The sequence below is a fragment of the Triticum aestivum genome, chromosome 7B, assembly GCF_018294505.1.
Source record: "Triticum aestivum cultivar Chinese Spring chromosome 7B, IWGSC CS RefSeq v2.1, whole genome shotgun sequence".
NCBI classification, from domain to species: Eukaryota; Viridiplantae; Streptophyta; class Magnoliopsida; order Poales; family Poaceae; genus Triticum; species Triticum aestivum.
Genome location: NC_057813.1, coordinates 652,992,715 through 653,011,172, shown reverse-complemented (window position 1 = coordinate 653,011,172; position 18,458 = coordinate 652,992,715).

Below are 18,458 nucleotides of genomic sequence, written 5' to 3'. Positions count from 1 at the left end.
TAAAGGTGCACTACAGGTATCTCCGAAAGTATCTATTGTTTTATGCGGATCGAGACTGGGATTTGTCACTCCGTGTAAACGGAGAGGTATCTCTGGGCCCACTCGGTAGGACATCATCATATGCGCAATGTGACCAAGGAGTTGATCACGGGATGATGTGTTACGGAACGAGTAAAGTGACTTGCCGGTAACGAGATTGAACAAGGTATTGGATACCGACGATCGAATCTCGGGCAAGTAACATACCGATAGACAAAGGGAATTGAATACGGGATTGATTAAGTCCTTGACATCGTGGTTCATCCGATGAGATCATCGTGGAACATGTGGGAGCCATCATGGGTATCCAGATCCCGCTGTTGGTTATTGACCGGAGAACGTCTCGGTCATGTCTACATGTCTCCCGAACCCGTAGGGTCTACAAACTTAAGGTTCGATGACGCTAGGGTTATAAAGGAAGTTTGTATGTGGTTACCGAATGTTGTTCGGAGTCCCGAATGAGATCCCGGACGTCACGAGGAGTTCCGGAATGGTCCGGAGGTAAAGATTTATATATGGGAAGTCCTATTTTGGCCACCGGAAAATGTTCGGGATTTTTCGGTATTGTACCGGGAAGGTTCTAGAAGGTTCCGGAGTGGGGCCCACCTGCATGGGGGGACCCACATGGACGTGGGTAGTGGGGGCAAGGCCCCACACCCCTGGTCAAGGCGCACCAAGATCCCCCCTTAGAAGGAATAAGATCATATCCCGAAGGGATAAGATCAAGATCCCTAAAAAGGGGGGATAACAATCCGTGGGGAAGGAAATAATGAGATTTCTTTCCTCCCACCTTGGCCAACGCCCCAATGGACTTGGAGGGCAAGAAACCAGCCCCTCCACCCCTATATATAGTGGGGAGGCGCATGGGAGCTATAGACGAAGTTCTGGCACAGCCCTACCTCTCTCCCTACTCCTCCTCTCCCATGGTGCTTGGCGAAGCCCTGCTGGATTGCCACTCTCCTCCACCACCACCACGCCGTTGTGCTGCTGTTGGATGGAGTCTTCCTCAACCTCTCCCTCTCTCCTTGCTGGATCAAGGCGTGGGAGACGTCACCGGGCTGTACGTGTGTTGAACGCGGAGGTGCCGTCCGTTCGGCACTAGGATCATCAGTGATTTGAATCACGACGAGTACGACTCCATCAACCCCGTTCACTTGAACGCTTCCGCTTAGCGATCTACAAGGGTATGTAGATGCACTCTCTTTCTACTCGTTGCTGGTCTCTCCATAGATAGATCTTGGTGACACGTAGGAAAATTTTGAATTTCTGCTACGTTCCCCAACAGCTAGACCATTTTGAGCGGCACGGAGGTACGCATCTCCCATATTAAAGGCGTCCAACGCCTCTTGGGAAAAACATGCGTCACGAAGAACAGTCCGGCGACGCCTGTGGTTCATGGCACTCTCCACCTCTGAATTGGTGGCAGATAGCCCGTCCATGTCCTCTGTCGGAGGAGCGTCCGGTGCGCGTCCCGTGTTCGCCTCCGCTTCCGGACCCGGCCTTGAAGCCTGGCCGGTGGATATAGTCCGGCGGGCGCTCTTCTTCCTGAAGAGAGCATGAACGTTAGTATGCCTTGAAGACATAAACCCTGAGCATTAAAGTCGCACGCCGTACCGTTGCACCGGCGTCTCGATCCGGTCTGCACTTCTTTTTATCCCGCCGGGCCTCAATGGCCCTTGTTGTCTACCCACCGCGGGCTCGGCCCTCCGCCTCAAGGATTTCCCTTGCAAAAAGAAACGCTATTGGTTTATGGTAATCAAAATAAGCATGGATGGATCCTCTTGAAAGTATTGGGACTTCGGTCTCGGTTACCTTTGAGGCTGGAAGTAGTCCGGGATAATCGGCCGTAATGGCCACTAAGGTGTTGTCCTTACTCAACTGATGAAACACCCCATCAATTAGCTCCACACATAAGTCCAGGTCCTCTTGGGAGTCCGGGTCGAGGGACCATTCCGGGTCCTCGGGTTGTGGAGGAGGGCTGTTTATCTCCTTTACAGTCTGGCGTAGCTCCTGCGTTAAAATTGCTAGACTAAGTACTCAATTATGGGAACTTGAAAACGGATAGGTGAGTGAAAGTGTTCGCTCACCCAACTTGGAGGATTGTACATAGAGAATCCGCCCCGTGGGTTGACACGGAGGAATTCCTCTTCTTCTCCCTTGTACAAAGCGGATAAGATCTTCGTTAGAGTGGCAGTCGAATCCGGCCCCTTGCGACCGCATTAGGTGGCATCGTCCTCCCCGTTGAAATCCCACATGGGGTGGCCTCTGTAGTGAAGCGACTGCACCCCCCGCATAATGCATGTGGCCATGACCTCGATCATGGTCAGTCCAGAATGAGCTAACAACCTTATCCGGCTCATCAGGTAAAGGACGTCCCTGTCAGTTTCCCTCTGAGGGCTCCGTGGGCGCCAGCTCAGGCGTTTCTTCAAGGGAGCATTATTGAACTTAGGGAGGCCGATCCGTACAGGGTCCGGCAGGGGGACGTCATCTATATAAAACCATTCTGAAGGCCAGTCCTCAGACGCCTTCTTTGGGGTTCCGGATAGATATCCGGTCCCGGCGATGCGCCATAGTTCGGCTCCGCCCACTTGATAAATCGACCCCTCCTGAGAGCGGGGCACGAGGCAGAACATCTTCTTCCACAGCGCGAAATGGGCCTCAATGCCCAAAAACAGCTCACAAAGGGCCATGAAGCCCGCAATATGCAGTATGGAGGCAGGCATGAGGTTGTGTAGCTGGAGGCCATAAAACTCCAGTAGCCCCCGGAGAAATGGATGAATTGGAAATCCGAGCCCTCTTATTAAATAAGGGACTAGGCATACCCGCTCTCCTTTGGAGGGATTGGGGACGCTCTCCGCCTGCTCTCCGCCACTATAGGTAGCAAGCCCGGCTCGAACTGGGACCATGTATGCTGGGGGGAGGAGCCCCTTGGATTGGAACACTACTAGCTCGCTATGCGGGACGGAACACCGCTCCCAATCTCCAGGCCGAGGGCTGGAGGGGTGAGAGGAGGGGCTGCGTCGACCGGCCATGATGGAATGGATCTTTGTCGAAAGCGCTCCAATGAATGCTCGCGGAGGGAAGATGGTGTGAATTGGATCTAAATCCCCGTCTCTTTATGGGCGGCTCATTTACGTAGCTAGGGGGGTAAATGAAAAAACTCCCTGGCTTTTCGCATTTGTTTGACACGTGGAAGATGGTCATTATTGGGCACAGAAGCCAAGGAGCGCAACATGCACTAGAAGTCGGACACTATTCGACAGGTACGTGGAATTTGGAGAAGAACCCGCCTTGCAATGCCGAAGACAAATTTGCGCGCCGGACTCATCGTCATTGAAGCCTGGTTCGGGGGCTACTGAGGGAGTCCTGGATTATGGGGTGTCCGGATGGCCGGACTATGACCTTTGGCCGGACTCCCGGACTATGAAGATACAAGATTGAAGACTTCGTCCCGTGTCCGGATGGGACTTTCCTTGGCGTGGATGTCAGGACCCCGACTCGATGTCACATCGATCTAGCTGATAACGCCTCATATCACTTTGCGGCCTCACGCACGGTATCCCCACGGGTGTCGTCTTACCTTTTCCCGGGACCGTTTGCGCCTTTTGGCTCACGTATATGATAGTGTCGCTAGCATCCATATGATAAAGAGCCCGGGCTGACATGACTAGTCGTAAACCCAAAGTGGCACAGACTTACAGGGACAGGCATCCATGACCCAGCTTCGAACGTGTCGGTCATCAGCAAGTGGGTCCGGGCTGTAGCACTGGGCTAGCAGGACTCCGGTAAACCGGGCTGTAGCGGGCTAACAGGACTCCGGTACTCAAAGCGTGACATTTCCCCGAAGGGACAGACACAGGAACGAAGAAGGACACATGCCGGCCAGCCTAAGTGTTCCAGAGCAGTAGCAAGCTACCATGGCTCAGCGGTAACACTAGGAGACATTTCCCGGTAAGAGAGGCTACTAAAGATAAACAACTAGATAGTCAGATCCCACACATACCAAGCATTTCAATCATACACACAATATGCTCGATATGTGCAAATACAACGAAGCATCACAACATGACTCTATGACACAAGTACTTTATTTAAGGCTCAGTGAGCCATACATAACATACACAAAGGTACGGGTCTCACGACCCCACATACAAGTCATACAGTCATACAAACCAGCAGCGGAAGTAACTTGTCTGAGTACAGACAACTAGTAAAATAAAAGAGGCTTGGAAAGCCTAGCTATACTACGTGGTCCTTCACAAGCTCAGGGTCACCACCTGGGTCTTTAGCCTACTCGTTGATGTCAACGTCTACATAGAACCCATCAGAAGGGGTTGCAGCGTCTTCTGTAAAAATGTAGATTATAGCAACATGAGTACAAAGGTACTCAGCAAGACTTACATCAGATCCTACATACATGCATAGTATCAAGAAGGGTTGGTGGAGTTATTGCAGCAAGCCAGCTTTGACTCTTGGCTAGGCTATCCTACGATACTCCAACTTGAAATGGTTTTGCGCACACGAGTCCACTACTCACCACTTCAATACACTACCGAGGATCCGCCTCCGTCTTCCTACGGAAGAGCCATCCTCGGCACTCACACTTATCTTGAGGCTTTTAGTAGTTTCCATTTACTTGTCTATGAACTGTATAGGCAACCAAGTAGTCCTTTACCGCGGACGCGGCTATTCGAATAGATCATGTTAACCCTGCAGGGGGTACTTCTTCATACACGCTCTCACCACTTACCGTCGTTTACACGACATGTACTCGGCAACCTTCAAGCGGAAGCCCAACGTGGGTGTCGGCCACGACCTACCTAATCACCTAAGCCTCCAGTCCAGGTTTATCGCCTATTCAGGTTCCATCCGCAGGGAGTCCGGCCGAGGTTTCCCATACGGCCCCGAACGATGTGAACAGGGTTCCCGAGATACCTAACGGGTATTCGGTACACCCGGCCACGTACCTACCGCATCACAGCCCACCCCTACGGTCAGCGCTGTCCACGGCCTCCAGTAGGCTACAAACACCAGAAACTACTTGCAACTCCTGGACGGAGAACTAGGGTGAATAAGAAGCCGAGAGGGTCCATTGGTTTCGGGCCCAATGCATGGTAGTAGCTGATTCTTAAATCACACATACAGATCTCAGTGCTTAAGGTCGGCTTCAATGAAACAACCCACCATGTACTCCTACATGGCCTCTCATCGATACCTTTACCAAATCGTGTTCACCACACCACTCTCATTACCGACATAATCATTTCACTCCAGCCCATCACCCCGATGAACCAGACCTGACACGACTCTAAGCATAGCAGGCATAGCAAGGTAGGAACAACACATACATATGGCTCAAGCAACTCCTACACATGCTAGTGGGTTTCATCTAGTTACTGTGGCAATGACAGGTCATGCAGAGGAAATGGGTTCAACTACCGTAGCACACAGCAGTTTGAATCGCGTTGTCTTAATGCAGTAAAAGAGAGCAGGAGCGAGAACATGGGATTGTATCGATATGATCAAATGGTTGGTTGCTTGCCTGATGGTTCGATGCACTGATATGGTTCTTCGTTAGGGTAATCACGGTACTCCTCGGGGGCAGAACCTGTCGCAAAGGACATCGATACACAACCATCACCAAACAATGTGCAACAATATGATGCATGCATGAAACATGGCAATATGAGTGTGTTGGGCTAATGCAACTAAGAACAGAGGGGTTTGAACAAATTTGAATCAAGGATTCAAATTTTAAGTTCAAATATGGTCTTTTAAAGTGCTTTTCCTTGTTCTGCTTAAAACATCAATTTAACTTGTTTGATCATGCATGAAAATAGTACAGATGGATAGATTGGATTTTTCTGATCATTTTTCATATATAATTTGTCCAATTTGGAGTTACAGAATAAAAGTTATGAATTTTTGAAGTTTAAATAATATTCTGGAATTTCCTGATTTAATTTAAATTCAGAAAATCAATTACTGCGTCAGCCTGACGTCAGTGTGACGTCAGCAGGTCAACGGAACAGGTCTGGGTCAAACCTGACAGTGGGTCCCGCATGTCAGGGTGATTATTTTAATTAAAATTTAATTAAAACTAATCCTGTTTAATTAACAGGGCTGGGCCCCACCTGTCATTGACTCAGGGGAGTCAACCAGGGCCCACCCGTGGTCAAAGTCAAAGTCGGCTGCCGGCGTTTAGCCGCCGGCGAGCCCGACGCGGCGGCGGGAGTGGTTTTGGCCATTTCGGCCACCAGAGGGGCCGCGGAGACCACCGGAGTGGAGCTGAGGACAAACCGCAGCTCTTGGCGGAGTCCGTTGGGGTCGGGGTGGCCGGAGTCGACGGCGGCGAGCTCGGCTGCGGCCGCCGGGGTTCGGTCGTGCACGGGAACGGGGTTGGAGCTCGAAGTCGAGCGAAGCGAGGCGCTAGGGATGCTCTACGGGGTCTTGCGAACTCGTTGGACTCGCCGGGGTGACCAAATGGTCACCGGAGCTGCGTCGACGACGAGCTCGGCGACGGCGGAGGTTCGGCCGTGGTGGGGAGGAGGCTACGGTGGGGAAACGAGGGGGAGGAGAGGGGGAAACGGTGGCGTAGCTCACCGCGGTTGCAGTGGGCGTCGAAGTGGGCTCGGGGACGCGCTGGAGACGGCGAATCGACGGCGACGGTGGTCGGAGCCCGAAGAGGGGAACGGCGACGTGGCGGCGATGCAGGGCTTCCGGGGAGCTGTGGAGCGGTGGGGAGGAAGAGGGAGTCGAGGCGGAGCTCCTGAGCTAGTCGGGGGAGCGAGGGGTGGTCGGAGACGGCGGCTATGGCGAACGGCGGCGACGGTGGTGTTCGGCCGTGAGAGAGAGAGAGAGAGCAGCACGGGAGAGAGAGGGGATAAGGCCAGGGGATCGGGGCGGCACCGAGAAGAAGCGCCGCGGCGTCGCGCTGGCGGGGGGAGGCAGGCAGACGGGCTGGTGGCGTGGCGCTCCGGCCGTGCGCGCGCGCCGGCCACACGCCTGGCCGACTGGCGCCAGGAGGACGACGGCGGTGGTGGGCTGGGCTGGCTTGCTGGGCCGGCCAGCTGGCTGGGCCGCACAGGGAAGTTTTTCCCCTTTTTTCTGTTTCCGTTTTTATTTAATATATCTGCAACTTTGTTGAATTTAATAAAATACCTAGGCAACTTCAAAAATTCACCAAACTATTCCTGGCCCATAGTTGGATTATTTCCAACATGAAACATTTTAGTTTGGAGATATTTGAGCATTTAAATATTTTATATTATTTTAAATGCCCAAATTCAAATATTTATGATTTAAATCAAAAACCCTAGGATGGCCTAGGAAAATGTGCACCACTTTTGGCAGAGGTTCTGAACCAAGGCAAAAATGATGGGCATTTTAGAAGGGCATTTCAGGTTCATTGAAAAATTATTTTAGTAACCCTAGTTGGTTTCAGAGGGGACTGGGGGTTCTGTCATCCCCATTTCAAGTTTCTGATGAAAGAGTAAACATGATGCAACACTCTAATGCATGACTAGCTAGGTTGTGACAACTCACCCCCACTCAAAAGAATCTCGTCCCGAGATTTGGGTTCCTCCGAGAAGAAGGCGGGATATTCAAGTCGAAGACGATCCTCCCTTTCCCAAGTTGCTTCATCCTCAGAATGGTGCGACCATTGAACCTTGAGAAACTTGATATTATGACGTCGCGTGGTACGTTCGGCCTGATCGAGGATACGAATGGGGTACTCTCGATATGTAAGATCATCTTGGAGATCAAGCGTTTCGTGGTCCACTTCACGGATAGGATCCGAGAAGCAACGCCTGAGTTGAGAAACGTGGAAGACATCGTGAACTCTGGAGAGGTGCGGAGGTAGTTCCAACTGGTAGGCAACTTCTCCTCGTTTGGCAAGAATGCGAAAAGGTCCAATGTAACGAGGAGCCAATTTGCCTTTGATACCGAAACGATGGGTTCCCTTCAGAGGGGTGACCCGAAGATAAGCCTTCTCGTCAACCTCGAAAGTCATAGCCTTATGTTTTCGGTCATATTGACTCTTTTGACGGGATTGGGCTGTTTTCAACTTTTCACGAACGATACGAACTTGTTCTTCTGCTTCCTGAATCATGTCCGGGCCAAAGAATTTTCTTTCCCCGGTCTCTGACCAGTTAAGGGGTGTTCGACATCGTCGTCCATAGAGAACTTCAAAAGGGGCTTTACCCAAGCTAGATTGATAGCTGTTGTTGTAAGCGAATTCGGCAAATGGAAGGCACTTCTCCCAGTCCATTCCGAATGAGATAACAGAGGCTCGAAGCATGTCTTCTAGAATTTGGTTGACGCGTTCCACTTGACCACTCGACTGAGGGTGGAAAGCGGTGCTAAAGGAAAGACGGGTTCCCATAGCATTTTGGAAACTTTCCCAAAATCGAGAGGTGAAAAGACTTCCTCGATCCGAGTTAATTTCCAAAGGAACACCATGGAGAGACACTATTCGGGAGATGTACAAATCTGCCAGCTGACTAGCGGTTATACTCTCACGAACAGGTAAGAAGTGGGCTACTTTGGAAAGACGATCGACCACGACGAAAATAGCATTATTCCCTCTCTTGGTCCTGGGAAAACCGGTAATGAAATCCATACCAATTTTATCCCATTTCCATTCAGGAATAGCTAAGGGTTGAAGGGTGCCAGCAGGCCGTTGATGCTCTGCTTTTACACGACGACAGACGTCGCAATTAGCAATATACTGAGCAATTTCTCTCTTCATCCTAGTCCACCAGAACCTCTGGCGTAGGTCCTGATACATCTTAGTACTACCGGGATGAATAGTGAGAGGAGATTCATGAGCTTCCTTAAGGATTAATCGCCTTAGGTTGCGCACTTTGGGAACTACTAGTCGATTCCCGAAGTATACGACTCCTTGATCATTAATGGAGAAACAATCCGCAATTCCTTTCTGAATGTTCCTCTTGATGCGGGAGATTCCCGGATCTACCTTCTGTGCTTTGATAATTTGATCCGTAAGGGTAGGTTTTGCCACCAAGGTGGAGAGAAAACCTTGAGGAACAATGTGAAGGTTAAGCTTCCGAAATTCCTCATGGAGAAGCGGTTGACTTTGTTGTAACATCAGGTTGTTACAATAAGATTTACGACTTAGCGCATCAGCCATGACGTTGGCTTTCCCTGGGGTGTAGGTTATTCCTAAGTCGAAGTCGGTGATCAATTCAACCCAACGTCTCTGCCTGAGATTCAAATCCGGTTGGGTGAAAATATACTTCAGACTTTGGTGATCAGTGAATATTTCGCAACGATTACCGAGGAGGTAATGTCGCCAGGTCTTAAGTGCATAGACTACGGCTGCAAGCTCTAGATCATGAGTAGGATAATTCTCCTCATGTGGGTGCAATTGCCGTGAAGCGTAGGCAATTACGTGTCGATCTTGCATGAGAATGCAACCTAGTCCTTGTCGCGAGGCGTCGCAGTAGATAACAAAGTCCTTGGAGAAGTCTGGCGGTACCAGCACGGGAGCAGAAGTCAGGCGTCTTTTCAGTTCCTGAAAGCTGTGCTCACATTGTGGAGTCCATTCGAACTTCTTATCTTTCTTGAGGAGTTCGGTTAGAGGTTTGGCAACCTTGGAGAAGTTCTCGACAAAGCGACGACAATAGCTCGCTAAGCCTAGAAAACTCCGAACTTGCTTGACTGATTCAGGTGGAGTCCAGTTAAGGACGGCTTGAACTCGCTCAGGGTTAACAGCAATACCTTTACCAGATATTACATGACCCAGATAGGTCACTTCTGACAACCAGAATTCACATTTAGAAAATTTGGCATAAAGGCGATGCTCTCGAAGTTTCTTCAACACTAGCCTTAGATGTTCGGCATGTTCTTCCTCGTTCTTGGAGTAGATGAGTATATCATCGAGATAAACTACGACGAATTTATCCAAATACTCCATGAAGATTGAGTTCATTAACCGAGAAAAGGTGGCTGGAGCGTTGGTTAAACCGAAGGACATGACGGTGTACTCGTATTGGCCATAACGAGTAACAAAGGCCGTTTTAGGAATGTCCCCGTTTCTGATTTTGATTTGATGGTAGCCCAACCTCAAATCCATCTTGGAGAAGACTGAGGATCCAGCGAGCTGATCATACAGGTCGTTGATCCTGGGAAGCGGGTATTTGTTCTTGATTGTGACCAAGTTGACAGGTCGGTAATCTACAACCATCCGGTCCGTACCATCCTTCTTCTTGACGAATAGGACGGGGCAAGCCCACGGAGATGAACTAGGTCGGATGAAACCCTTTTTCAAGGACTCATCGAGTTGTTTCTTAAGCTCGGCTAGTTCTAGTGGTGCCATCTTATAAGGTCTTCTAGCAATCGGAACGGTTCCTGGAATGAGGTCTATTACGAACTCAACATCCCTGTCAGGTGGAACACCTGGCAATTCCTCTGGAAAGACATCCGGGAAGTCACGGACTACCGGAACGTCCTCAAGGTCTGGCAAAGGGCTGGCGTTAAGAGAATATAATTGTCGCTTGGCTATTCGGGTCAAGACATTGACTATCTTCCCCGAAGGATGGGTGAGTTGAACAGTCCTAGAGAAGCAATCAATTTGGGCATGATGAGCTGACATCCAGTCCATACCCAGAATGATATTAATATCTGAAGATTTAAGGGCTATCAAAGACGCAAGGAAAACAAGTCTGTCGACTTGGATCTCATTTCCATAACTTACCCTAGAGGTCTGCCATCTAGACCCAGGGGTAGAGATTTCCATAGTGGATGGCATGTCACAGAATGCAACGTTATGCAAACGAGCATAATTTTCAGATATAAAGGAATGAGAGGCTCCTGTATCGAAAAGGACAGATGCCGGGTGGCAATTAACAAGAAGCGTACCGAGAACGACGTTGGGATCCTCTTGAGCTTCTTCGGCAGAGACACAGTTGACATGGCCACGTGAAGCGGTGACCGGCTTGGCGTGGAATACTTTTCCTGTCGGCTTGCCACGGCCAACAGCTTTAGCAGATTGATTGGGGTTGGTCTGGGGGCATTCACGCATATAGTGACCAGATTCCCCACACTTGAAACAAGTCACGGAACTGGTACGTGGAGGAACATTATTGGTTGGACCCCCATAGGGCTTGGCTGGAGCAGACTGTTGTACAGGGCGAGGCGCCTGGAAAGATGGCCTCGGTGTGAACCTGGGTGGCAGGGCGGTGTTGGGCACCCACACGCGGCGCTTCTGAGGACCAGCACCGGATGAGGAACCCGTGTCACGTCCATGCTTGCGTGTTGCGTCATAGTCAGTCTGACCAGTTTCAGCACTGATGGCTTTGTTGACAAGTTTCGAAAAAGATGTGCACTCATGCAGACGGAGGTCGCGGCGAAGCTCAGGACTAAGGCCCTTACGGAACCTTGCTTGCTTCTTGGCGTCAGTAGAAACTTCCTCAGTTGCATATCGGGCGAGATTACCAAACTCCCTGCTATAGGCATCCACAGAAAGTCGGCCTTGGGTGAAACTGCAAAATTCTTCACGTTTACGGTCCATGAGACCCTCCGGAATGTGATGTTCACGGAAAGCCTCGCTGAATTCAGCCCAAGTAGTGACATGGCCCGCTGGGCGCATAGCTCCATAATTCTCCCACCATAGACTGGCGGGGCCTTCAAGATGATATGCAGCAAAGGTGACCTTGTCAGCCTCCGCTACCAGCGCGGAACGCAGTTTGTGAGAGATACTGCGAAGCCAGTCATCAGCGTCGAGAGGCTCGACGGAGTGGTGGAACGTGGGTGGATGCAATTTGATAAAATCACTGAGTGACACCACGTTAGCCCTCTGATGGTGTGCTGTATTCTGTTCAATACGCTCCAACAAACGGTTTGTCTCCCGCTTGTTTCTCTCAGCTTCCATCATCACCTCGGCTAGTGAAGGAGGATGAGGCAGATTTTCATTCCTGGCTTCACTGCCTTCGGCCTGCTCTTGAGAAGCAGGGTTAGCGCGCGTGTTGACCATCCTAGGTAAACAAGACAATGATTTAATCAGGATGATAAGATTCCGACATAGGATAAAATGTAAGGAATAACTCGAAATGCAAGATGATCATCCGTATGACATGGTAGATACAGAAACTGCTTCTTTATTCCATCGTCATACACACCATACAGGGTTTAGTACAAGACCAAACAAAGTACTATTACGGTGAAAAGAGGATTACATCTCATCGGAGGCATTCCAAGCTCCTATACATTATTTTCTACACCTCCGGAAAGAGTACAAACTAGGTCATAACCCACGAGTCACGCGGGACGATAGAAGACACAGCTAGTGCGAACTAGTGATACTACTGCTAACTCAGACCGATCCGTAGTAGTCCTCGTAGAAGTCACCTCCATAGCCTGGAAGCTCAACATGATCATCCGGAAACAGACGATCTCGCGAAGCTTGTGGACCATAGGGGCTAGGATGAGGCCTTGGACCAACAAACGGTGGCCTGCGGGGACCGCGAGGTGGGGTGATGCCTCCTACATCACGCCAAACCATCACGTCTGGCAGAGCGGATCTCACAGGATAGAGATCGCGCATATCTGAATATCCAGCTTGCACCGCCGGTGCGAACCGAGTCAAAGTGGCCCAGTGGTCAGCACGGGTATTGAAGAGCTCTAACCTCAAGGCCCGATTTTCACGGTCCTTATCCTCGAGCATCTCAGCAGTGGTGCGAGTCCGTGAATCCTCCTGGGTGGGTCAGCATAGATAGCCTGGAGATACCCTTGTGCTCCCGGAAGTGATCCTGGCATATACCGGAAATCAGAGTCCCGAAATAGGCCAGATCTGACCCGCATAATGGTCATCATAGAGTAGGCGGCGTCCTGCACAGCCATCTCAATGGTAACCCCGAGTCCATAAGAGCAGTGAAGAGGCTCGGTGGATCCAGGATAAGATGGAAATATCCTGACAGTGCAGAGATACTGGCTTTGATTAAAGTCTCGGAATTGCTCTTCGACCGTGTACTCGGGATACCAGCGATATCCAGCCTCAGTCATTACCCTGACCAACTTAGCAGTATGGCCGGGTACATCTAGGCATCGAGTCAGGCGAACCACTTGATTGAGGTCGCGAGTGGCCATCTGAAAGCACAATCATAATGCAAAGGCATTAGAATTTCTAGCAAAATTTCGGCAGCATAACAGCTGTAAATGCTCAAAAAGGATTTGAGACATTTGACAAAGGATTTCGTACACACTCAACATCACCATATCAAAGTTCTGAAACCATTCTGGCAACATAATGTGGTAGTAGAACTGAACTAGGCTGGTAACCATCAAACTTATAAGGTACTACTGATTAGTAACTCGTGATCCTGATAGAGAGAACAGATCCTAATTCCTTAACCCCCGGTGGAAGAATGGACTGACTCAGATCAGAAAGTCATAAGGTATAAGGAGTAAAAAGAGCCTTACGTTCCAACCCACAAACAATTCCCCTACATATAACTAAAGAATTTCTAGACTCAACATCGACCAGTTTGGCTTGGAGAACCTACAGGCAGTCCGGCTCTGATGCCAACGCTGTCAGGACCCCGACTCGATGTCACATCGATCTAGCTGGTAACACCTCATATCACTTTGCGGCCTCACGCACGGTATCCCCACGGGTGTCGTCTTACCTTTTCCCGGGACCGTTTGCGCCTTTTGGCTCACGTATATGATAGTGTCGCTAGCATCCATATGATAAAGAGCCCGGGCTGACATGACTAGTCGTAAACCCAAAGTGGCACAGACTTACAGGGACAGGCATCCATGACCCAGCTTCGAACGTGTCGGTCATCAGCAAGTGGGTCCGGGCTGTAGCACTGGGCTAGCAGGACTCCGGTAAACCGGGCTGTAGCGGGCTAACAGGACTCCGGTACTCAAAGCGTGACATTTCCCCGAAGGGACAGACACAGGAACGAAGAAGGACACATGCCGGCCAGCCTAAGTGTTCCAGAGCAGTAGCAAGCTACCATGGCTCAGCGGTAACACTAGGAGACATTTCCCGGTAAGAGAGGCTACTAAAGATAAACAACTAGATAGTCAGATCCCACACATACCAAGCATTTCAATCATACACACAATATGCTCGATATGTGCAAATACAACGAAGCATCACAACATGACTCTATGACACAAGTACTTTATTTAAGGCTCAGTGAGCCATACATAACATACACAAAGGTACGGGTCTCACGACCCCACATACAAGTCATACAGTCATACAAACCAGCAGCGGAAGTAACTTGTCTGAGTACAGACAACTAGTAAAATAAAAGAGGCTTGGAAAGCCTAGCTATACTACGTGGTCCTTCACAAGCTCAGGGTCACCACCTGGGTCTTTAGCCTACTCGTTGATGTCAACGTCTACATAGAACCCATCAGAAGGGGTTGCAGCGTCTTCTGTAAAAATGTAGATTATAGCAACATGAGTACAAAGGTACTCAGCAAGACTTACATCAGATCCTACATACATGCATAGTATCAAGAAGGGTTGGTGGAGTTATTGCAGCAAGCCAGCTTTGACTCTTGGCTAGGCTATCCTACGATACTCCAACTGAAATGGTTTTTGCGCACACGAGTCCACTACTCACCAATTCAATACACTACCGAGGATCCGCCTCCGTCTTCCTACGGAAGAGCCATCCTCGGCACTCACACTTATCTTGAGGCTTTTAGTAGTTTCCATTTACTTGTCTATGAACTGTATAGGCAACCAAGTAGTCCTTTACCGCGGACGCGGCTATTCGAATAGATCATGTTAACCCTGCAGGGGGTACTTCTTCATACACGCTCTCACCACTTACCGTCGTTTACACGACATGTACTCGGCAACCTTCAAGCGGAAGCCCAACGTGGGTGTCGGCCACGACCTACCTAATCACCTAAGCCTCCAGTCCAGGTTTATCGCCTATTCAGGTTCCATCCGCAGGGAGTCCGGCCGAGGTTTCCCATACGGCCCCGAACGATGTGAACAGGGTTCCCGAGATACCTAACGGGTATTCGGTACACCCGGCCACGTACCTACCGCATCACAGCCCACCCCTACGGTCAGCGCTGTCCACGGCCTCCAGTAGGCTACAAACACCAGAAACTACTTGCAACTCCTGGACGGAGAACTAGGGTGAATAAGAAGCCGAGAGGGTCCATTGGTTTCGGGCCCAATGCATGGTAGTAGCTGATTCTTAAATCACACATACAGATCTCAGTGCTTAAGGTCGGCTTCAATGAAACAACCCACCATGTACTCCTACATGGCCTCTCATCGATACCTTTACCAAATCGTGTTCACCACACCACTCTCATTACCGACATAATCATTTCACTCCAGCCCATCACCCCGATGAACCAGACCTGACACGACTCTAAGCATAGCAGGCATAGCAAGGTAGGAACAACACATACATATGGCTCAAGCAACTCCTACACATGCTAGTGGGTTTCATCTAGTTACTGTGGCAATGACAGGTCATGCAGAGGAAATGGGTTCAACTACCGTAGCACACAGCAGTTTGAATCGCGTTGTCTTAATGCAGTAAAAGAGAGCAGGAGCGAGAACATGGGATTGTATCGATATGATCAAATGGTTGGTTGCTTGCCTGATGGTTCGATGCACTGATATGGTTCTTCGTTAGGGTAATCACGGTACTCCTCGGGGGCAGAACCTGTCGCAAAGGACATCGATACACAACCATCACCAAACAATGTGCAACAATATGATGCATGCATGAAACATGGCAATATGAGTGTGTTGGGCTAATGCAACTAAGAACAGAGGGGTTTGAACAAATTTGAATCAAGGATTCAAATTTTAAGTTCAAATATGGTCTTTTAAAGTGCTTTTCCTTGTTCTGCTTAAAACATCAATTTAACTTGTTTGATCATGCATGAAAATAGTACAGATGGATAGATTGGATTTTTCTGATCATTTTTCATATATAATTTGTCCAATTTGGAGTTACAGAATAAAAGTTATGAATTTTTGAAGTTTAAATAATATTCTGGAATTTCCTGATTTAATTTAAATTCAGAAAATCAATTACTGCGTCAGCCTGACGTCAGTGTGACGTCAGCAGGTCAACGGAACAGGTCTGGGTCAAACCTGACAGTGGGTCCCGCATGTCAGGGTGATTATTTTAATTAAAATTTAATTAAAACTAATCCTGTTTAATTAACAGGGCTGGGCCCCACCTGTCATTGACTCAGGGGAGTCAACCAGGGCCCACCCGTGGTCAAAGTCAAAGTCGGCTGCCGGCGTTTAGCCGCCGGCGAGCCCGACGCGGCGGCGGGAGTGGTTTTGGCCATTTCGGCCACCAGAGGGGCCGCGGAGACCACCGGAGTGGAGCTGAGGACAAACCGCAGCTCTTGGCGGAGTCCGTTGGGGTCGGGGTGGCCGGAGTCGACGGCGGCGAGCTCGGCTGCGGCCGCCGGGGTTCGGTCGTGCACGGGAACGGGGTTGGAGCTCGAAGTCGAGCGAAGCGAGGCGCTAGGGATGCTCTACGGGGTCTTGCGAACTCGTTGGACTCGCCGGGGTGACCAAATGGTCACCGGAGCTGCGTCGACGACGAGCTCGGCGACGGCGGAGGTTCGGCCGTGGTGGGGAGGAGGCTACGGTGGGGAAACGAGGGGGAGGAGAGGGGGAAACGGTGGCGTAGCTCACCGCGGTTGCAGTGGGCGTCGAAGTGGGCTCGGGGACGCGCTGGAGACGGCGAATCGACGGCGACGGTGGTCGGAGCCCGAAGAGGGGAACGGCGACGTGGCGGCGATGCAGGGCTTCCGGGGAGCTGTGGAGCGGTGGGGAGGAAGAGGGAGTCGAGGCGGAGCTCCTGAGCTAGTCGGGGGAGCGAGGGGTGGTCGGAGACGGCGGCTATGGCGAACGGCGGCGACGGTGGTGTTCGGCCGTGAGAGAGAGAGAGAGAGCAGCACGGGAGAGAGAGGGGGATAAGGCCAGGGGATCGGGGCGGCGTCGCGCTGGCGGGGGAGGCAGGCAGACGGGCTGGTGGCGTGGCGCTCCGGCCGTGCGCGCGCGCCGGCCACACGCCTGGCCGACTGGCGCCAGGAGGACGACGGCGGTGGTGGGCTGGGCTGGCTTGCTGGGCCGGCCAGCTGGCTGGGCCGCACAGGGAAGTTTTTCCCCTTTTTTTCTGTTTCTGTTTTTATTTAATATAACTGCAACTTTGTTGAATTTAATAAAATACCTAGGCAACTTCAAAAATTCACCAAACTATTCCTGGCCCATAGTTGGATTATTTCCAACATGAAACATTTTAGTTTGGAGATATTTGAGCATTTAAATATTTTATATTATTTTAAATGCCCAAATTCAAATATTTATGATTTAAATCAAAAACCCTAGGATGGCCTAGGAAAATGTGCACCACTTTTGGCAGAGGTTCTGAACCAAGGCAAAAATGATGGGCATTTTAGAAGGGCATTTCAGGTTCATTGAAAAATTATTTTAGTAACCCTAGTTGGTTTCAGAGGGGACTGGGGGTTCTGTCATCCCCATTTCAAGTTTCTGATGAAAGAGTAAACATGATGCAACACTCTAATGCATGACTAGCTAGGTTGTGACAGTGGAAGGCAAGCTTGGTGATGCGATATGAAGATCTGCTCCCATTGTAACCGACTCTGTGTAACCCTAGCCCTCTCCGGTGTCTATATAAACCGGAGAGTTTTAGTCCGTAGGATGAACAACATTCATACCATAGGCTAGCTTCTAGGGTTTAGCCTCTCTGATCTCGTGGTAGATAAACTCTTGTACTACGCATATCATCAATATTAATCAAGCAGGAGTAGGGTTTTACCTCCATCGAGAGGGCCCGAACCTGGGTAAAAACATCGGGTCCCTTGTCTCCTGTTACCATCCGCCTAGACGCACAGTTCGGGACCCCCTACCCAAGATCCGCCGGTTTTGACACCGACAAGGACCTTCATACTGCTGTGGAGGCATGCCTTCTTTTTCGTGCAAACATTGCAGGTCCTCCCATGCCTCAGCTGTATCTTTTTTTTCCCATACACGCCCAAGAAGCCTAGCAGGTTCACGCAAAGGTTCTTCGTCACGTGCATCACGTCGATCGAAGAGCGGACCTCTAGGTCTTTCCAGTAGGGTAGGTCCCAAAAAATAGATTTCTTCTTCCACATGGGTGCGTGTCCCCCAGCGTCACTCGGAACAGCTAGTCCGCCAGGACCCTTTCCAAAGATTACGTGTAAATCATTGACCATAGCATGTACGTGATCACCAGTACGCATGGTGGGCTTCTTCCGGTGATCTGCCTCGTCTTTGAAATGCTTGCCTTTCTTTCGACATTGATGGTTGGTCGGAAGAAATCGACGATGGCCCGGGTACACATTCTTCTTGCATTTGTCCAGGTATATACTTTGGGTGTCAGCTAAACAGTGCGTGC